General features: G+C 35.4%; 2 long non-coding RNA genes and 1 pseudogene across 2 annotated transcripts; 1 reads left to right on the forward strand and 2 right to left on the reverse strand.

Moving 5' to 3' along the window:
- Positions 1 to 7,901: 7,901 nt before the first annotated feature.
- On the reverse strand, positions 7,902 to 9,210 carry LOC126591749 (uncharacterized; annotated as a pseudogene).
- Positions 9,211 to 9,984: 774 nt separating this feature from the next.
- On the reverse strand, positions 9,985 to 12,856 carry LOC126594314 (uncharacterized). Its single transcript, XR_007613207.1, has 2 exons — positions 12,668 to 12,856; positions 9,985 to 10,444 (listed from the first exon to the last, which is right to left on the reverse strand). It is a non-coding gene; the product is annotated as an uncharacterized LOC126594314 (long non-coding RNA).
- Positions 12,857 to 20,737: 7,881 nt separating this feature from the next.
- Positions 20,738 to 21,521, forward strand: LOC126593796 (uncharacterized). Its single transcript, XR_007613028.1, has 2 exons — positions 20,738 to 20,954; positions 21,292 to 21,521. It is a non-coding gene; the product is annotated as an uncharacterized LOC126593796 (long non-coding RNA).
- Positions 21,522 to 23,483: the final 1,962 nt, after the last annotated feature.

The following is a 23,483-nucleotide window of genomic DNA, read 5'->3' on the forward strand; positions in this document are numbered from 1 at the left end:
GCCATTCGAGATACCACTGTGATCCACCACCTAGATATGGTGGATATGGCATATAACCTCCTGAGTACTGAGCATACCCACTATGATGATACTAATCGTGCGAGTACTGATATTGTCCTCCAGAATATGGAGCTATATCACCTTGATAATGATATGCTCCACCATAACCCTTATGAGTATAACCACTAGGCCCGGGAATATACTGAATAGGAACTGGTGGTGGCAAGGCAAATGGCTGAGGCTTCTGCTAACTTTGTGGGCATTAAATAGCCTGGTGTCCCGTCTGACCACAAACAAAACATCCTATATTACCTTGCTTGCACTCCCCAAAGTGTCGACTATTACACCTGCGGCAGAATGGACCACCATAACCACTAAAACCTCTTTGTCCCTGGAAGCGAGAAATGCCTGAACAGTCACCTCTCTGTGACGTCGTGGAATTTGAACCCCCACTAGAAGAACCAAAACTAGTACCACTTCTTTTAAAACTCTGCATCTTGCGAGGTTCCTGTGATGACTGATCTTTATCTTTATTATTGTTTTTCTTCTGATTATTATCTTTTCATTCCTCTTCCTCACTCTCACTGGGCAAGTTTTCAGAATCCTCAACCCGCAGTAAAATTTCATAAAACTCCTGATATGTAGAACAGGGAGTCGTGGTCGCCATTGAACACTACTTCTTTCGAGTACCCCACTTAAATCGTCAAAGCATCTCAGCATGATTCTTAGTAATCTCCAGACAATATCGAGACAAATCAGTAAACTTCTTATAGTACTCATTAGCTTACATTTTCCCTTGCTTTAGATGCGTGAATTCTTGCTTCTTATAATCTATATACTCTTGAGGTACAAATCTCTTCTGAAATAGCTGCTTAAAAACCTCCCAGTCTACGACTTCTTCTGGTGACAACTGAAAAGATTACTGCATCCACCAGGATGCATCCTCTTCACCTAAAAACCAAGTAGTCGTCTTTACCCATCTATCATCAGGGAAATTCCCCTGCCTCTGCATCACTCGATAAGTTTTCTCGACATGATTAAGCCAACGTTCAGCTCCCTCGGACCCCTTAGTACCAACAAAATTATTCAACTTTAAATTATAAACTGTCTCCAGGGGAGCCTTTTAGGGAGGGCGCAAAGAATACTGAATGGCATTAGCAATGGCCTCACCAAATTGGCCAATATCAGGAAAGTTAGATTCGGAGGAAGTACGTAGCTCTCTACGAGGCGGTATAGTTCTGACATAAGACCTCAAAATAATTAGAATACTCACAAAATATGCAGGACTGCCGAACTTGGCTCTGATACCAAACTGACACACCCCGACCTAAATCGAGACATGTTAGCCGTCACGTGAGGGTGACGTAGCCATGTGCGCCGTATGGAAGTGAAGGTGATAAGATAGTGTGAGTAAATAAAAACCAAACTAACTAACTTACACTAGACCGGTATATAAGTACGAGTGGAAGTGCTAGAGTGTAGATACACATAATCAAAGCGTATGTACCAAGGTGCAGTCCAGTAGGCTAAATACTAATTATACATGATATGAAAGAAAGCCTACATAGATGGATGTCCGTCAGAACCGCTGTAGAGTCCTCGTGAGCTACCAACACGAACTTATATCTAAAACCTGGATGGGTGCAAAACAGAAAATGTGAGTGGGAAAAAATAAAACTTTTGAAAACCATTTCACTTTCAAAACATATAACCCCTCTCCGTAAAACCCGTATATCCCAGAAAATAAAAATATATGTATATGGAAATCAAGCTCGAAAACAATGAAAACCAAAGTATGTGTCATGTCAAGTATCTCAATAATAACTATGTAAGCCAGGTGATGTAAATCAATATAAAATGATATATCAACCAGAGTCACCTAACGTGACTTGTACGGCTGGACCTATAACTCATAACCAATTCCTGCACACGAGTTGGAATCACTATTGTGGTCTGTATAATAGGCTGGGTGTAAATAGATAAGCTCAAGTGCTACAGTCACGTGAAGGCTGTGCGAAGTATTGCAAGTCACCTACGAGTCGGAACCACTTAATGTGATCTGTACAACAGGCTGGCACTTGCCTTGTATCTAAGGTGAGCGTGTGGTGCGAGAGGTGAACGATCACGTGAAGATTAGGCCCTGGCCTCGGGCAGAGCACTAACATCGGGATGCAGGATAATAAGCATTAAATATATCTCAACATAATCATACACACTGCAATCATTATCATCAATATGTACTCACCTGAAGCTTACATGTGCGTCTGCAGCACCATGCAATAATATGCATATCTATACTAATGCATAATGCATATACTAAAATATATAAAGCAATCGACATGGCATTTGAAACATAATTTCATTTAAAAAAATTTCTGGGAAAATGAAAATTATATATATATATAGAAAACCAAAAGCCCACTCACTGGTATGTAGCTGGGTCGTAACTCCCGAGTCTCGCCTGGCTACGCTCGTTCTCCGGGAACGTTTCGCCTATATGTGAAACCACTGATTTAATGTTAATTTAAGCACATAATCAAAACCGTATAATAACTTCTCATACATTTCTCAATTGAGGTTTTTGAATATACCATCGTGGCCTACTCAACACCATGAGCATCCCCATATTTTTAGAATAATTTTCCGATGACTCACGCGCCGGCCACGTGCAGTCACGTGCCTTGCACACAGACAGAATCCCTAATGGTGTTATGGAATATTCCGTTAAGTAATAGTATATACTGTTAACTTTACCTGACGCCGTCAATATATTCTGTCAAAGTTGACGGAATATGCTCCTTTCTTCTCTGGCACATCGCATGCAACCGCTGCGTCACCAGAAATTAGAAATCCTTAAAATCTTAGTTTCTACTTCATTTCAACACCAAAATTCACAAGGTTTATATGAAGTTGAAGCTCTCAACTAGGAGAACATAATCATACCTATTTGGGGTCCTAAAACCGACGAGAAGTTATCAGAAAATTCTTCGATATTTTGGCTAAGTCTGCAACTCGTGGAACTGACCTATCCCGACGTCCAAATCCTCCCAAAAATTGTTCCCAGGCCTCTATGGAGTAGTTTTAAGACCCCTTTAAGCTTTTAAAATCCATGAAATAACCACGATCACAACGGAGTAACAGAGCACCACGTTGGAGCTCACAAGTTCTCAGGTTTCCAAGGTCCTTTCTATAAACTAAGGGTATGATTAGGTTCCTAAATTTGCAAGGAACTCGAAAGTGACCTCCACTAGTTCGATATGTGCAAGATGAATATGGTTGGGTGTGCGGGTGTACGGACTATACGGACGAAAGAAAGATCGAGAGAAAGGGTGAGGGTATGTGTGTGAGTGTGTGCGTGTGGTCACGGGTTTGGGGAGAAATAGAAGGAATAGGGCCATGATTGGGCCATAAGATATATGGCTAACAATTAAATCAAAACAACCCACAATTCCAATTGGACCCAAGAAAATAGGAGATATGGTGATTGGTCAATTTCCTTAGCCCGTTTACCCATTCGTTTATTCGTAACATTTCGTTACGAACCCAATTCGGCCCTAACTCACGTCAATGCTCTCGTGACGTCGCGTATAATTTACTCACGTCCGCTAAAAAAAATAATTTAAAACTATAAACATACATTCACGTCACTACAACTCGAGGGTATAATCATTAATTCCACACATAAGAGGATAAAATATATATTAATTCGAGATGGATTGTCACATTTGGGTGGCAAAAGGGATTCTAATTCCGGATTTGACGGCTTGGGTAGTGGTGAAGGTGAATGAGTTCTGGTTCCGATGGGTTGGGCGGCGAAGGGGAAATCGATTCCGATTTTGATGGTTTGGGCGGTGAAGGTGAGATGAATTCGAGTTTTGATGGTTTGGGTGGCGGCGAAGATGGCAATGAAGCTAAGAGGGTTTTGGATTTTGATTCTGCGGGAGAGGAATTTGGTGAAGAAGGCGAAGATCTAAACCAGGAGATGCTGAAAGAAAGTGGGGGTGTGAGTTTTGGGGGAGGGGGGACACAGGTCGATGGGGAAGATTTGGGTGTAGGTTTGGTTTTTTTTATTTTTTATTTTTTAATATTTAGTTAATATGTAATTAATTTTTTAATAGAAAGGTCATGCCTCAAGCCACATCAGCATTTAATGGAGGAATTGACAAACAACTGACAGAAGATATGAAATTATAATAAATTCGTAGATGATGTATGACATTGATATTTTTTAAAGAAGATGTATGAAACTATGACTGGCTCAATAATTGAGGTAGTTTTGTATAATTTACCCAATTTCCTATGTTAAGAGAAATATTCAAGTACCAAATTAACAATTAAGTGCTAAGCATATAGAAGTGGTGAGGTCACATTACTAGTTACTACAAATTTAACATGATCACAATTCACAATAAGCAAACATTAAAATTATTGTTGATTATAAAGCGGAAACTTTTATAATAAAAAAGTCATCATGCATTTATTCATATTCTATTTTTTGCACTAAAAGAAATGCACGATAATTTTCTTTGATAAATGTTAAGGAGACTCTTTCTTAAAAGTGAGACTCTCCATTTTGACACAATTTTCATGCCAACATTATAAAATATTATGCCAAAAACATGAATCTGGGGAATCTTCTTACCATATTTGCATTTCTCATTTTCTTTTACAATACCAATAACAACTTTCTAAAATTTAAAAAACGATATCCACCCGGCGTGCTTCACCGAGTTAAAGTTCCCATGATTAGAAAGGTGAGATTTCCGAATTCCAAACAGTAAAAATCTCGTGGATCAAATAAGAATGTTCTTACCTATAAAACACTTTGTCTGCTTGGATTAATTCACCTGTAAAATAATAAGCAGACAGATCCATCACTGGCCTTTCATGGAGAAACAATAGTACTGGATCCCACGTCTATATATTCTAATTATATTCATTAACTATTAAACTGGTACTTAGAAGTTTATAAAACTAGTTTATCATGGGACTAGGAGCATGTTTGCCTATCTTGGAAACCCAATTGTCAATTCCCTTTAGCTAGCTATGCTTTTTTCTCCATCTGTTCATAGAATCTTCTCTTAAATCTGTGTGTGTAGACAGAGAGAGAGAGAGGACGGATCCATGACACCATTATTTTTACAAAACTTTTGTTATAAGTTTTTGTGAGGTCTACTCCGTAATGTATTTCAATTATCTGAATCATCTATCTTTTAGAACATCATTTATAAATCATCATTGCAAAAAGTTAGATAAATCAAAATCATTAAGATATTTATTTGCAGTAAAGAAAATGGATGAATACGTTTTTACAAAGAAACCCTAAAACCTTAATTCAACAGTCATATGGTTTCAAATTTGAATGATTTTTGAAAAACATGATATTTGAGAAAAGACCTAAAAGATAGACAGTTTGGATCGTTGAAATACATTATGAAGTGGACCTTACAATTTTTGTGTTAAAAGTTGAGTAAAAAAAAATAGTGTCACGGATCCATCCTAATTATACATATATACACAGATTTAAGAGAAGATTCTATTAACAGATGGAGCAAAAAGATTAGCGAGCTAAGGGGATTTGAATAATTTGATGCATCCCACAAACTCTCATCTCCCCCATCTCTAAACAAATGCCTACCAATAAATAACGATAAAAAAATGTCAAAGCAAGCTTTACCACATATTGTCAATTGATAAGTTAGAACCAATAAAAATATTAAGATCATATGATAAAAATAAAGGTAAATTACATTTTAGGTCCTCAGGTTTTGATGCAATTGCAACCTCATACAACATCTTTAAAACATTTCAATTTCATACATTTACTATTATTTTACTTCAATTTCATACAACCGTTACAAAGTTTGTTAAATTAATCGTTAAGTGATGACATGGCAAATATGAGATTCTCATTTGTGCTGATGTGGCTGCCACATTTGTGCCATGTGGCTAAACACTTAATAAAAAATTTAGAATATTAAAATAATTAATTAAAAAAAAAGTAAAAAACAAAACAAAAAAAAAAAAAAAAAAAATCCCCTTCGTCTTCCCCACCCGAGCCCAACCGCTTCTCCCATCCCCATCACCCACCCCTTCCCCCATTAATTCTATCATCCATCTAACCCAAAATTCCAAATTCCCCTTCGTCTTCCCCACCCGAGCCCACCCCTTTCTCCCATCCCCCATCACCCACCCCTTCCCCCATTAATTTTGAACTCGTTAAACCCAAAACTTGCAAAAAATTACTCATAATGAAGACTTTCTTCAATTTGCGCATGGGTTAGTAGCGAGTTCAAATCTAGGTGGAATTGGGTTCAGAATTGAGTTCTTCGAGTTGCAGGTCATGCTGGCGGGGTCCAAATTAGGCAACGGGGACATCGAGGTTCTACTGTGATGTCGGTGCGAGACTTCTGCACTCCACCTCCATCAAATTCTTGAAGGCAGTCGAGAGTTCTGTGCACAACGGTGCTCTCGTCGGAGTCTTGGTTCTTGTCGACAAGGGCGTCCACGAGAACCCTAGTGAGGAATTTGGAATTTTGGGTTAGATGGAGGTGCAAAATTAATGGGGGATGGGAGAAGGGGGTGGGCTCTGGTGGGGAAGACGAAGGGGATTTTTTTTTACTTTTCTTTAATTAATTATTTTAATATTCTAAATTTTGTTTATTAAGTATTTAACCAAATGGCACAAATGTGGCAACCACGTCAACACAAATAAGGACCCCATATTTGTCATGTCATCACTTAACGGTTAATTTAACAGACTTTGTAACAGTTGTGTGAAATTGAAATGTTTTTAAAATGTTGTATGATGTTGCAATTGCACCGAAATCTGAGGGCGTAGAACGTAATTTACCCTAAAAATAAATGAAACATCAAATAGCCTTTTTTATAAGATTGTTATCTTATTATTATGTTAATTTTACTTTAGTTGGAGATTGATGAAAAAGAGAGGAAAAAAAAAGAGACATCAGCATAGAAAATTATTAGAATGATGTATATGTAATAGAAATTGATAACTAATTAATAAATAAAAACGACGAGGCGAGGGTAAAGGTTAGACTAGTTTTTAACAAATGTGACAGTGTTCAACATTGCTCTTTAATTTTTTTAAGCTTCAAATTGAATTCTTTGTTGATTCTTATCCTAGATTTGGAATCATTGTGATTCTTCATTCTCTATATATCGTTAAAAAATTTAATAATTTTACATACGAAACACTAAAAAAAGGTCGTACCCAGTGCACAAGGCTCCCGCATACGAAACACTATATGTATCAATTTTTTAATAATTAAAAAAAAAATTCTCCAATAAGCTAATAGCCTATCGGTTTTAACTTGTAACTTACTAATTTATGGGTTTCTATCCCTTATTTCTATTCTCTCACATTCTTTTTTTGTTGGCACAGTTGATATGGAATAGAAGGGGCATAATTAGAAACACAATATGTAATGTAATTACACTTATTTGGGTTAAGTAAATTTTATTATTATTTTAGACTTTATTTCGAATAATAAATACCATACTTATGTTTTGTCTTAAAATAGTCCATGAAAGAAAAAACACAAACGTTTGAAAAATAAACCCAGAAATTAATATATCAATTATCATAGTGCATGCATTTATTAAAATTTTGAAAATAAAATTTACAAAAGAGAAAATATATAAAACGGTCGTTAAAGTTTTTGATGACGATGTTCAAACAATTTTTCTTCCCTGATAGGCTGATATATCCATTGAAATTCAACTTGAACAGAAAATACACTCAGAAACAAATTGAAATATGTCCATGAGACCATGATAATATGGAATCCAAAGAAGTGACTTCACCAGATTCAGGTGCAACATGAAAGAAAAAAAGAAATAAACTATTCAAAAAAAAAAAATAATTCAACTCAAAAAAATATTGAAAGAACTAAACTTTCATTTGTACTAAACATAATAATTTTTTTTTCTTCAGTCTCATTATCTTCAGTAGAAGAAGAGAATAACACCTCGAGCACAAAAGAACATAAAATCTTTATCTTTCTTTTTTTTCCGACTTTAATACGTCACCTTCCCTTTAACCAAGATCTATCTCACCCACCCAAAAAAATTATAACAAAAGAGATGGAGCTGAGAGAGATCAGAATTTAAATTAATTATGTATTATGGGTTACCATGAATAATATGGATGAACGAATATCGAACAATATAATAAATCACTCTGATCGTCTGGCTTTCTTGATTTTGGCGCGCGCATCCGGGATGAGTAAAAAGTTGGAGAAAATATCATCCAGTTGTGCTTGAGTAAACTGAACCTTTCTGCGAGCAGCCGGGGGCGGAGGCGACGGCGACCGCCTTCTCTTTAGAAAGGGTTTTCGCGGCGCAGGCGGACAAACTGTCATCGGCGGGATTTTGTGTTCCAGAGACGTCGGCGTTTTGAACCCGTCGTTGTCCTCATCCATGACGTCCTTGTCGTTCGTCGACGATTCATCTTCCTCCGGCAACGGCGGCTTCTTGCGGTCTTGTTTTGCCGGGGTGTTAATGTGATCTGGTGTAATGTTCTGGGACTGCTCAGTTGTTTCTTGTTTCTTGGGCTGTTCTTGTTGTTGATGATCATGAGGCGCATGATCGTGATCCGATGGCGTGGATTGAAACTCCGACGTGGGTTTCTCGCTCCAGTCCTGTTTGAGTGAATCCGAGACGTTGAGGACGGAGATCCGGTCGACTAGGTTTGACTCCATGAACGACGATCATGCAAAGAAGAAGACGGAAAGAAGATATCGGAATCAATGGTGGGTGGGAAGAAAGAAAGGAAATTTAGAATATACGGGAAGTATTGATTGATATAAATAGGATCGACTGATCGAATTCACATTGCTCTGGTATTCCTATTCCCAATCGGTTTGGGTTTTCTGGTGTTTCTGTGAGAGCTTTGCTTATTTGGCCATGTGCACTTTTAGAGGTAGAGAAAAGATGGGAAACTGTTTTAGCTACATAACCCTATGAAAGACTTGAGTTTCTCGAAAGTCTTTTAGAAGATGGAGTAATTTTTCGGTGTAACTGGAAAGACGGATGAGATGGGAGAGAGTTTGTGTGCATTGGATCCAACATCGAGAGCGAGAGGGATTGATATTGTAACTTTCACACTAATAAATCGATTGAAACTCTCTCTCTAGGTTTTGGATGTGGATCGGATGGTGGAATGATATGACAATTTAGTACTAGAAACAGAGGGTACAACATAACATGTTTGTTTGAGTGCGCTAGGTTTTTCTTTTCTGATCTCATATGAACTTTTGATGTATCTATGCACGTGGCTTTGTCATGGGACCACATATATTATAATTTTTTTTTTGTCAAATAATCTAATTTAACATCCCGTGATATCATGGTAGGTGCTTTGTTTATCTTGCAAGCAAAGCATGGTCAAAATATAAATTTTAATAAATTGGGTAAAAAAAAAAAATCGGGTAAACTACATTTTATTTCTTTAGATTTACGTGCAACTACAACCTCATTCAATATCATTAAAATATTTTAATTTCATACATTTAGTTATTATTTCATTTGAATTTCATACAACCATTTGGAAATCTATTAAGTTAGTAGTTAAGTGATGATGTGTTAACAATGAGTTCCATATTTGTGTTAATGTGGCTCCCAACTTCTGCCACCACTAGTAGGAAAAACACTTTGCGCGACGTAGGTCCTTCGTCGCGCAAAGTCCAAAAAACGTCACGCAAAAATTAGCGCAACGAACCTGCGTCGCGCGTTAACCGTCGCGGCAAGGCAGTGACAGAAGGGTTTGCGCGACGAAGAAGTAACCTACGTCGCGCAAACCCGCTTTGCGCGACGCAGGACCTGCGTCGCGCAAAACTACTTTGCGCGACGAAGAAGTAACCTACGTCGCGCAAAGTAGTTTTGCGCAACGTAGGACCTGCGTCGCGCAAACCCTTTTTTGGGCAAAAAAAAATTTTATTTAATTTTTAATAAATATTGTAATTAAATTCTAAATAATAATTAATAAACCAAGAAAAAAGTATTTGATTATAAAATATATGAAAATGTACATACAAGATGTCCGAACAAAAAAGAAAAAACTACAAGTAGTCTTCAAGCTACTAGTATCAGCAGGGTGAAGTGGCTGGAAGGTCAAAGGTGGAGCAAGATCAGGTGTTGGCATCGAGATTTGGAGGCCGGACATCTGTAAGGCCCGTACAATAGCCCTCATCTTCTCACCCTAGGCCGCAAGCTGACCTTTTAAGGTTGTCACGTCCTCCTTCAAGGCATTGACCTCTCATGTGGTCGATCTGGAAGAAGAGGCACCCGTCTCATGAACCCACGCCTTCCCCATACACCGAACAACATTGCCATGACAACGACCGAACTTCTGATCCAGGACCTCATTCAGGATCTGAAAACTTGCATCCTCGCCTTTTGGCCTTTACTTGCCTTTACTTTCCTGATTTGGAGGGTTAATAAACTATGCAAAATATATACTCGGCTAAAATACTACTCTAGTAAGAGTTAAGATGGACCATCCACAAATAAAGAAACTCATTTGTAAAGAATCCCAAGTGTTTAAAATCTATTCAGAACACTCCACAAACCCCAAACAAGATGGACCATCCTATTTCTGCCTAGAATCTGCCAATCTGGATACAGTAATGAGCTATTTTGTACTCATTATCTTATGTGCTTTCTTGTTGATGGGTGTATGTAGCAAACATCAGACAAGACGATGGTGGTCAATTTTGTGATCCTTTAGACTTTGAATGATCATCATCTCCAATTAGCCATTTCATACTTTAGTACTATCGTCAGATCCAATTAGCAATCCAATATCACCATAATTTTGAGTGTACAACTACAACAATAGAGGCACTTGAAAATAAGATGATAAGATGGTAACTTCATTCTGGTTAATCAAATATTTTAGCTAGCAGCAAGTGGGTCAAGGCTTGATACCAAAGTCATAACTATGATTTTAAAGCACATTTCAACCAACAAAACCCAGAGTACACATGATAAACTATAATTCATTGATGGGAATGAAACATCTGAGAAAATATGAACTCAACAACCAAACCCAGTGTGCTCATGTCAAATATTAACAACAAGGGAATTTGCGTATGTATGTCAAGACTCAAGACCGAGCGCAATGGCGTTCTAGGATTCATATAGCCGACCCCACTTAGTGGGAAAAGGCTTTGTTGTTGTTGTTGTTGTTGTATGTCAAGACTTAAGAATCAATTAAACAATGTCACCCAAGATAATAATCAATCAGGGGTGCTTTCTGTATTAGGAAGCCCAGAACAATATTTAAAAAAAAGGCTATATGGGTTATAGATCAGAAAGGGGTGCTTTTGCATGCTCAGAAGATTTTTATGTAACCAAATCGGACAATTTTGGATAAGATTAAACCACAATAACAACAATATAGTTTATACCAGCATGAGTCCAGATCTCAATTCAATTAAAGTAACAAATAAAAAAAAAATATTTAAAAATATGAAATGGTGTAGACAAAAAGGAAATTACCACCACTTACCGATAAGTGATGCAGATGAAAACAATATGTCGATGACAACACAGAAGAACCTTACCAATACAAAAGATAAGAAGATGAAGGTGAAAAGGGTCTCACTGATGTAGGCTCTGTCCTGCCCAATGTATATAATGAACTCCTCGAGCAGCTAGACCATGTATGTAATGCAAATCAGATGAATTTCAAATATCAAACTCAGTAACAAATTAACATAAGAAAGAAGAAAAAAATTGCTACGATCAGAACAAGACTACGTTGATCAATACATCTTCTCACAAATAACTTTTTCTCATCCAAGGGACTGAAATTGATAGAACCAATCAGACATTAGGAGATGAAATTTGCTAGAAAATAGTGTTTAACACTAATCACAGTTGTAAACTGATAGTAACTTCCTCCAATGCTCAAAAGCATACATCTTCTCTCAAAGTTCACAATGTAACCAACCATGATCGAAACTCTCAACCAAAACCACCTTCCCACTTTCTCTGTTTTCTCCATCAAAACGAAAGTCCTAATCCTGCTATGCTATTGTTCATCATCCTAAACTAAATTCACCTGAACCCTCCAATTCGAAAAATAAATAGTCATTGAAAAAATAAACACTTTTTACATCAACCTTCAAACAATAAATTATAAGATCTCAATGTGTAAATTAGAATATTGGAATTGTTTCCTTCCATGCATCCTAATATCAGAAACAAGTAATTTATTTCACACACAATTTTCTCCAATATATCCACAACCACAACCCCAAGAAATTAAGTTGAACAGAACACCGACACATATAACTAAGTGATGCAGATGAAAACAACATGTCGAAGACAACACAAAAGAACCTTACCAATACAAGGGAACGAAGAAAAAATTGCAATCAACTTACAAAAACTTAGCTGGTTACAGAGTGTGAGATCTATGGCTGGTTGCAGAGGGTGAAGAATCCACCAATACCATTGAAGGACTTCGCCAGTATTGAATCCTAACCCTAAAATTCGATTTAACACTAAAACCCCCAATTTCTAATTTAACTTTCCAAATTGAATCTAATTACAATACCAAAATCTTAAACTTAAGGCATTAAAGCCTGATTCTGACCTTAGAAAGAAGAAAAATTAAGAATTAAGAAAAGATAGATACCTGATTCTGAGATGAATCTATGGCACGGTTTGCAGTCGGGAGTGGCTGAGATGAGCGATGGAAAGAAGCGATGAGTGAGAGGGAAGGATGAGGAGGATGAGGACCGGCTGAAATGAGCGATGGGGAGCAAGGATGAGGAGGAAGCTACAGGAAGAAGAGAGAGACCGAGTGAGAGAGAGGGAAGAGACAGTTTTTCAATTGCACGGTTTGCTGCGAAAATTTAAAAAAAGCGCCTATTTTTTACATGGCGCGACGCAGGTATACATTTTGACGTCGCGCAATATGATTTTGCGCAACGATCATATTGTGACGTCACGCAAGGCATTTATAAAAAAAAAATTATTATTAAATATACTGAAAATGTAATTTTTACTTCTTTCAAATTCAATTTTTTAAAAATAAAACCCACAATAATATATTTTTCTAACAAAAACCCGACCCGATCTACAATAATAAATTTAAAGCTACTTAATAAATATACATACCATTAAATTTTTTAAGTGTTATATGTACAAAATAAATAAAATTAAATTTACTTAATAAATATATATACCATTGAAATCGATGGGATACGCATTGTACGAAACTAATTTCAACGATCCAACCGTCAAACTTGTTTGTATATGCTCCAATATCGCATACGCCAAAAATCGCAAAAAAAAATTATTCAGAGATCAAGTAACGGGACAAACATTTTCGATGGATATAAACAAAAAATCACGATTTAACGGTAGTTTTAACTCCGATTTTGATGATTTTTTACGGCTACACTCCTTGACTCTATATGAATACAATGAACTAATTCGATCGTCAATTTAAAACATTTACACAAGTGGATACCACAAAATCTTATGTTATACTTAATGAAAGTATAAATGAACTCAAGTGTTAGTGGGTCTATTGTTTTAATGGGATACGTATTGTACGAAACTAGTTTCAACGATCCAACCGTCAAACTTGTTTGTATATGTGTTGAGATCGCATACGCCAAAAATCGTAAAAACAAACCTTCAGAGATCAAGTAACGGGACAAAAAATTTCGACGGTTATAAACGAAAAAATCATGATTTAACGGTTATTTTAACTCCGATTTTGATGATTTTTTATAGCTACACTCCTAGATCCTATATGAATACAGCGAACTGATTCGATCGTCAATTTAAAATATTTACACAAGTGGATACCACAAAATCTTCTGTTATACTTGATGAAAGTAAAACTAAAATCTAAGTGTTAGGGAATCTAACGTTTTAATGAGATACGCATTATACAAAACTAGTTTCAACGATCCAACCGTCAAACTTGTTTTTATATGCATCGAGATCGTATACGCCAAAAATAGCAAAAAAAAAAACCTTCAGATATCAAGTAACGGGACAAACCTTTTCGACGGTTATAAACGAAAAAAATCATGATTTAACGGTTATTTTAACTCCGATTTTGATGATTTTTTACAGCTACACTCCTGGATCCTATATGAATACAAGGAATTGATTCGATCGTCAATTTAAAATATTTACACAAGTGGATACCACAAATCTTCTGTTACACTTAATGAAAGTATAAATAAACTCTAAGTGTTAGTGAATGTATCGTTTTGATGGGAAACGCATTGTACGAAACTAGTTTCAACAATCCAACCGTAAAACTTGTTTTTATATGCTTCGAGATTGCATACGCCAAAACTCGCAAAAAACAAACATTCAGAGATCAAGTAACGGGACAAAACTTTTCGACGGTTATAAACGAAAAATCACGATTTAACGGTAGTTTTAACTCCGATTTTGATGATTTTTTACAGCTACACTCCTTGATCCTATATGAATACAATGAACTAATTCGATTGTCAGTTTAAAACATTTACACAAGTGGATACCACAAAAGAAAAAGGCAATGCAAGAACCCCAAAAGAAAACAAAAAGGCAAATTAAAAAAAAAAAAAAAAAAACACTTTGCGCGACGAAGACATACGTCGCGCAAAACATCTTTGCGCGACGTCGGTGCACCTACGTCGCGCAAAGTTAGGAAAAAATCATAAAGCATATTGGTTTGGCGCCAAAACTTTGCGCGACGAAGCTTGGCGTCGTGCAAAGCTGTTTTGTGCGACGTAGGGTTACCTTCGTCGCGCAAAACAGCTTTGCACGACGCCAGGCTTCGTCGCGCAAAGTGTCGTTGCGCAAAGTTAGTTTACGCGACGTGTTCTGTATAGCGTCGCGCAAACATACTTTGCGCGACGAAATTTGCTACGTCGCGCAAGTTTCCGTCGCGCAAACATGTTTTTGTACTAGTGCACATGGCCAAACAACAACTAAGCATATTTGAGTAAATTACATTTTCTACTCTCAGGTTTGTGTTCAATTGTAACATCACACAACATCCTTAAAACATTTCAATCTCATACATTTGCTTATTATTTCACTTCAATGTCATACATTGCTTAAGAAGACCAAAAAAAAACTTGTGACTTCATGAAATGAGAAAAAACAAATGGAAGAAGAAGAGAGAAGCTAGAAAAGCTTCAGTGTTCTCATCTCAAGAACACCACAAAGATCTCAGTAAATTATGTTAATTAAATTTACCGAAATAGACGTCCGCGAAGGACTTGTCGAAAGGTTGCTGGAGAAGGAGAAGGTGGACCATTTATAATTAAAATTACTTTATTTGTTTTTATTCACGTGACACAAATTATGTGGGGTTTGTGACGTGTACATAAGCAGATAACGAAGAAACTAATAGAAATTGGGATAATGTATGACATTGAAATTGAATAATGAGTAAGAGTATGATATTGAACTCATTGTTATCACTTCATTACTTAATGGCTAACTTAATATATTTTCTAACGTTTATATGAAATTGAAATGAAATAGTAACTAAATATATGAGATTAAAATGTTTAAAAATGTTGTATAAAATTGCAATTGCACCAATAACTGAACAAGTAAAATGTAATTTACCTTAAATTTTATTTTCTTTTTGGGTTTATAAAATTTGTTTTAGTTTGAATGTCATGGTTATAATAAATTTGTACCAAATAGTATCAAAGCGAGCTATAAACTCTCCTAATTTAAGACTTTCACGGATTAGTCTGTCCGATTTCGTTAGATAAAGTTGGGATAATCAAACTACAAACAATTATAATTTAACTGGTTTTTAGCATGAAACCCGTGAAAAATAATCTAAAATGATGAACAATTCTAACTGTTGAATAACACATAAAATTGTAATAATTTTAGTCATATAAGTCTTTCTTATTACTAAAAAACGTAAAACGAGCTATAAATTCAAAACACAAAATTGACATGTATACTAAAAAAAACACAAAAGCAAACACACCTAAATTTGACATGTATACTTTTGCATATGATTACACGTGATTTAAATTTAAAATATACAAGATAGTTCAAAACTATGTTGGAAAATTTCATCATGATCCCAAAAATAAAAAATGTAAAGTAGATGGTAGTCTTCATGTAAAGGAATTCACCACCATAAGTGGTTGGAACTACCGACTCACAAAGTGGGTAACAATAAATAAACTTACCATCTAACTCCATGGGTTATGGAATATAAAGTCCTACGCTACTACTTCTACCATGCATGCAGTTTCATTTATACTGCGACAAACCCACATAATGAAGAATTGCTACTCCATATCGACATTATGTACATGCATATATATAACTCTAACTTTCTCCAATTAAGTCATGCATGGCACTACTGGACCTGGTTAGCATTTCACGAAGTTTGGGAAGGCAAGTATTAACTAACATGGTTGCAGCAATATCTCCCATCTAACTTGTGTGAAAGAGTTGTTGGCACGAGAAGTTTTTCAATGCGACTTTTGTGCATTGCGACATGGTCATGTTACGTACAAACCATATTGTTATAAGTGTTCTAAAACTCGTTTGAGATTTTGCTTTTTAATAAGCACTTCTAGCTAGTTACAAGTGTTTTTATTAGAAACACACTGGAGTTTTATTTATAATTTAAGTGCTTACAAAAAAAAAAAAAAACACTTGGGTGTACTAGAATATGCTTTTTTAGAAAGTGCTTTAAAGATTTAGAAAGACTTTTCATAAGCATTTTTAATTTTTTTTGTCCAACATAATCAGAATCGTTTTTTGTAGTCATAAAATGCTTATAGTCATTCCAAAAACAATTAGAAACAGACATTTGAAGCTAATCCCTTGATCTTCTATTTGCTCTACCTAAATTTGAATCAATTAAACTTGTCAACTACTCAAATTATAACGTGTAAATTAAAAGCTAAAGTAAAATTGAAATAGTCCCACCATAAATTATACATATTGGTTCTTAGTTTCTAATATCCATAACCATAAAGGGTAATTAGTATTTGTAAAGGAAAATAAATAGGGAGAATGGGTCACCTCTCTCCATTAGCCTAACCGAATAAAATTTCAACCAAGTCATTGACTAAATGAGCAAATGGGTAGATCTTATCGACCATCCCGGAGCTAAAAAGATACAAGGTGATGCTGTTATAGCTTAGGATTCCTTCCCAAAACTCATGAAAAATAGAGAGGTTAGGATTTGGTAACCTTCCATTCCAAATCCAATGAGTTGATGATAAATTACAGGGGACCCTATAAAATTTACAATTCATGTTGCATACAATGTGAATGAGTCATGTGTCGAGTTTGGTTTGACATTCAGTCTTTACCTTCTAGATAGATATGCGCAGCTTAATCTCATTAATTAGACGAGTAAGACTTTCACGAAATGAGTTCTATTTCTACACCTCCTAATTTACACTTCTTATATACATAAAACACGAGTAAGTCATGTGTCAATGATAATTTGGTTTAATGCATGGCACATATGTTTTGAAGAAAATTGAGGTTCTACCATAAAATCAATTGGCAAAATGGAGAGTAGTTCAATTACCTGTAACCAAATGCAAGGTCTCTTTTCTCGATGTGGGATTAATACTCTCCACACACCCCCTCACATGTGATAATTTTCAAGCCTAACACATGGATAAGATAAATTTGGTGATGTAAAGCATGTGTGACCATTGGATTTTACACATGAGTCAATTTGCTTTGATACTATTGAGAAAGTTGAGGTTTCACTATAAAACCAACTGACAATATAAAGAGTAACCCAATTACTTATAAACACATGCAAAGTACACTCTTTTCCCTATGTAAAATTAATACTTTTAACAGTTTTCGCTTTGTTAAAACAGATGCTCAGTTTAATCTCAAAGATGAGTCTTTCTTACGAGATCTCAAAGATGAGTCTTAATCTCTCATAGAAGTATCGAAACCACCCACATATTATAGCATACTTCTAGGTCTAATGGTAGAACACTTACTTATTCTACACCTTCGAAAAGAGAATTATTCTGTATATAAGGTAGTTTTTGGGGTTTTTGAACTTTAATCCTTCAAGAAGATTAAAATTTAAAAAAAACCTGGTGTTAGATTAAATATTGATTTTAGTCCCTAATGTGTCCTTAATTCAAAATAATTAATGTGCATTTTATTTAATGTCTCCCATTAAATATTTCAATTTATTAATACACAAATTTTAATTTATTTTTTGACCAAAAAAGAGTTTTTTAATCTATTAATTTTATTTAACATTCTTCAAATTTGAAAGACTCAATTAATGTACCTAAATGTTAGTACCGAAATGTATGTACCTAAATATATGCACCGAAATGTATTAATATTAAATTAATGTACCTAAATATGTGTACCGAAATGTATGCACCGAAATGTTAGTACTGAAAATGTATTATATTGAATTAATGTACCTAAATATTTGTATCGAAATGTATGTACCGAAATGTGTGTACCTAAATGTATGCACCGAAATGTATTATAATGAATTTAATATACCTAAATGAAGAAGATAAAGTACATCGAAATATATTGTATAACAAAAATTAGTTTATTTAAATGTTCACAACAAAATATATTACGATGAATGAAATGAAAATAAAAATTATAATGAAATAAAATTAATACATTAAAAATTAGAAAGAAAAAGATAAATAATTAAAAAATCAAAATATAATTAATAAATGAGGCTATTAATGTATCAAGGGACTAAAATTAGATTTTGATCTTACTCATGGTTTTAATCAAAAAGTCATCTTTGCCGAGGATTAAAATGAAGTTTTCTAGTAGTTTTTTTGTTCAAGAAACTGTCTATAGTAGTTTGACGAAGCCGTTATTTATAGTTCGGCTCGCCTAATCTTTCACTAGTCTCTGTTTCATTTTCATTCCAATTTTTTTTCTTTATTTGGTTAATTTGTTTGTTTCATCAATAACTAGCAGAGAGCATATACTTTGTATGTATGTGAATAATTTATCTTAATAAGTGCATATTTTTTTAATATTACGTAATTACTGTTTTATCATCCTTATATAAATATTGTGTATCAAAAGTGAGGGTAAAATTAGAAAAATAAGTATAAAAATAGGAAAAATAGGGATATAGTTGTCATTTTTGTCAAAAGGTACAACAATTACTATTTTACCCTCATTTTTGTCAATAATGTGTATCAAAAGTGAGGGCAAAATAGAAAAAAAAGGGCAAAAATTTGACAATGAGAATTCTCTTAATAATAATAATAATAATAATAATAATAATAATAATAATAATAATAATAATAATAATATCGATTGTCAAAAAATAAAACAAAATAAAATCTCTTGCAAAATTTGAAGGAATAAGTGCTGTCATTTCATTAGACGTGTACCTCAAGAATTTGATCAAGTTCTTGGACTTGGATTGTCTGCTCTTCTATTTCGGTGCCCTCCTCGTGCCCTCCTGTTTGTGTGGTCACGGTTAAGCCACGTCAACATTTTATATTACTATTTTTTTTTTGTTTTATTATTTTTATAAAAAAATAATATAAAATGTTGACGTGGCTTAACCGTGACCACATAAAACAGGAGGGCACAGAGAGGGCACCGAAATAGGAGGGCAGACAATCCAAGTCCCAAGTTCTTAAGGCTGAATAAGAATCACAACTGTTTTTCAATGTTGCAATAAGTGGTATTCATCTTCATTTATAAGTGAGAGGTTTTAGATTCGAATTTTCTGAATGATGAGTTTGATATCAAATTAGATTACCCATTAAGTAGTTTAGCCGAACATTTATCTTCCCTTAATATAAAATATATCGTTGTATAAAAAAAAGAATCACAAGTGTTTTTTAATGTTGCAATTAATTAAGATGGTAAGAAAGATCATCTGCTTGTTTAGTAATGATGGGAGGTGAAGTCACGTACAAAAATAAAATACAAAATATAAACAAAACAGTGTACAGACTGCAGACGGCACAAACTCGCATGGGGAATATTGTAAAGGGTTTATGCATATTCTTCATCATGATTATGGCCCCAACGCCAGGTTGCGCCAACCATGATCACTTCTCATGCTCCAGATTCAACACCCTTCTCACTCACTCTCGAGTCTTAACCCTACGAATCTTCATTGAAATTTGCATTATTAATTGCTATTTCTTATTAACAAGCTGCCAATCACAACCCTACCCAGGATATTCCTAGCCTGGCTTGCTAGCTGTATGACCCAACTTTTCTTGTTTTCTATTATAATATGAATGAGTGCTGATTTAGTCTATGATCTATTACTTTAGTGAAAATTAGGTCATTGAATTATTTTTTCAGTAAAATAAGTTCCTAATTTCTTCCCTAATATAGCATTCAAAGCTATTTTATCAAATTTTTCGTCAACGTAAGTCACTTGACATACTTTAGAGTGTAATACCGTCATTTGATCGCCTATAAGCCCTTAACATTTCATATAGACTGTGAATCTAACATCTAATTTACCGTCTAAAGTTAACTCCATACACTATTTCTTTATGAAAAATTACCAATCTCGCCTAAAATGTGTATCATATACAAGTAACGTGACTTAAATTGACGAAAAATTAAATATAGTACCCTTGAATCTAATATTAGGGATGTAATTAGGGGTGGACAAATGGGTCTAGAACCCATAGGTTGGGGCGGTTCTTAAAATAGGAGTGAACAGGCTTCCGGCCTGACCCGTTTCTAGCATGTCCTAATCTGAGTCATTCATAATCATCTATCCATTTATTCAGTTTCCCTTTCCCTCAATCTCTCTTCCTGGCTCCTCTCCTCTCACTAAGACGTTGATATCTCTCATCCTGACTCGCTCCCACCGTCCTACTTCCTTCCGCTACCATCATCATCAGCTCCGTCCATCGCCATCATCATCAGCTCCGTCTGTCGCCATCATCATCAGATCTTGATCCATGGTCACTAAAATCCTCTCTCGTCTTTTTTCCTGTCAATTTATAGTTAATTTCTTTGTTTTTTTTTTGTGTGGCTTTAATTTCTGAATGCATGCAAGAAATTGGGAATGGGAATGCAATCGTGGTCAATGATCTAGTGCTCCTTGATTTTGCTATGTCTCTCTCACTCACTTTCTCTAAATCAATCTCTCTTTCTGTAAAACTCGAAGGAATTTTGTTAGGTTCTTAAATCTTGACCTCTATTATGTTCCAATTTCAAATCTATTGTTGAATTAAATTGAATTTGAATATATATGCATGTCTTGTGATAGTTCCAATTTATTTATGTTTCTATTTATAGGGCTTGGTTGTGATTTGTCTTCAGCAATTGCAAGGGGCTTGGTTCATGGTCGGCAGAAAGGCTTTGGCAGCGACAGAGGATTTAGTCGATTAGGTTTCTGTGTGTGTGTGTGTTTTTGTTTTAGGCTCAACTCTTGGGTTGGGCTCTTCTTTTGTTGGTGTTTTGGAGGTTCTTAGTTGTTTTGTGGCTGTTGTAAATTTGGGCCTCCAGTTGTGCTTGTAAGTTTTGTGTTGGTAATAAAAGTTGAACCTTTTAACCAAAAAAAAAAAAAAACCTATTCTAATTAAAAAAAAAATGTTATTGGACCTGTGAACCCAACCTAAATTGGCCCGTTTCAAACGGGTCGAGTTAGGTCTGGTTTATGATTCTGAAATTTCATTATCTAGCCCGCCCCAACTCATTTCTTTTAAACCTGGGTCCGGTCTAGTACCTTCAAAATTGGACTCAGCTCGACCTGTGCCTGAAGGAAATTTTGTGAAAAACAAGTTCATTTGAGCAACATCTATAGCATGCAATTAACAAATTAAAGGCGGAATCATGCTTGCATGCACTCAAAACAAAACATTACCCATGAAATTCAAAGCCTAGTAGTTAGGTGAACCAAGACTCAACTCAAAAGAAAGTGAGTTGAGAAATTTATACCTTTGTAGATTCCTCTTTGCAAAAGAAAAGGATAATCACCCAAGAGATAGGGCCTTCATTCCTTGCTTCTTAGATCCATGGATTTGGATGGAAGAATAGGTTTCTCCAAGTTCCCAAAATTGAGAACCTCTAAGTCTCCACACCAAGGTAAGATGTGAAGAAGAGATGAGTGACCTTGGAGGAGAAAAATTACTAGCTAATCCCTCCAAGGGTGGCCGGCCTCTTTAGAGAGAAAGGAGAGCTTTGTATTCTCTCCAATTTCCTCAAAAAACCCTAAATGAATTTTGGCTATAAAGTCATATTTATACCTTTATTCATTGGAGTGGCAAACTTGTAATTAAAGCAAGTTCACTACCCTTCCTCTAAATGGCCGGCCTTAGGGTATTATTGGGCTATTAGGCATTTGTGAATAATTATTCATTAAGTTGTCATACAACTTAAGTCAATGGACTTGACGTTCAAAGCCCATTGGGCCTTAAGGTCCAATACTATCCCGAGGTCTTTAACGAACTTATTCGTTTGATTAATTAACATATTAATTAATCCTTGCCATAAATAATTAACCATTTAATTATTCTTACTCATCTCCGTTGTTTCTTCAATCTCTACCTTACACGGTGTATGATCCATTAGGTTCCTTTTAGCGAGGCAGTGGGCGATTAAAACTCTTTCAAATCGATTGTGAATTGAAACTTACTTTCAATTCTCCCTTTAGTGTTTATACACGTTTAGGGCTTCCACAAACCATGAGTGATACCTAGCAGCATATCATGGTTACCCAAGCTAATCAGAAGAGGTGGAGAACCTATTCAGTTTAGGATTACAATGCAATACGGTCTTTCTCTAATACAATACTCTTGACCACATTGTTTGGTTTGATAGTTTATTCATGTCTACTATCCAATGTGATTCATTTACTTATATGATTATCTTGAATGTGATTTGGAACGACTTCCTAAATCTCATTCATACTCTGGCCAGAGATTCTTAATCATATCATAGAGTATTATCCCTCAAACGGTTTGAAGGTTAGAGATCCCTTGTTGCGCATTCACTTGCCTCCATGGCTAAGTGGCTTAACCCCAACTATGCCGTGGACACCTACGAATGGAGTGACTTTGACATAATCAAAGATCAAGGACCTAACCATAAGACAACTATGATGCCTCAGGTCAAAGGACTACTTTGCATTATCCCAACCATGAGTTCTCATGTGACATGAGTATGAGAACTCTTCGTTGATCGTGTTCAGTGAACTCATTCCTTATTGAGCACCTACGTACTTGTCTTGGTGTCAGTCACACCAATGACTCGAGACCAGTCACTCTCCATGAGAGAAGACACAACACGTACTGATCTTAACGGACTGTCAATGCCCAATTGGCAATCCTATGATCAGGAACGTTTAGGATATGTATACGAAAGAGAATGGTCTCATAAATCTAACTTGTTTAAATTACATTCTCCTAATTACATATTCCTTGGACTTATCGTTTAAGCATATAACATTTATATGAGATGGCTTAAAACAATAATCTTTGCCCTTGATA

The sequence above is a fragment of the Malus sylvestris genome, chromosome 12 (assembly GCF_916048215.2).
Source record: "Malus sylvestris chromosome 12, drMalSylv7.2, whole genome shotgun sequence".
Classification (NCBI taxonomy): Eukaryota; Viridiplantae; Streptophyta; class Magnoliopsida; order Rosales; family Rosaceae; genus Malus; species Malus sylvestris.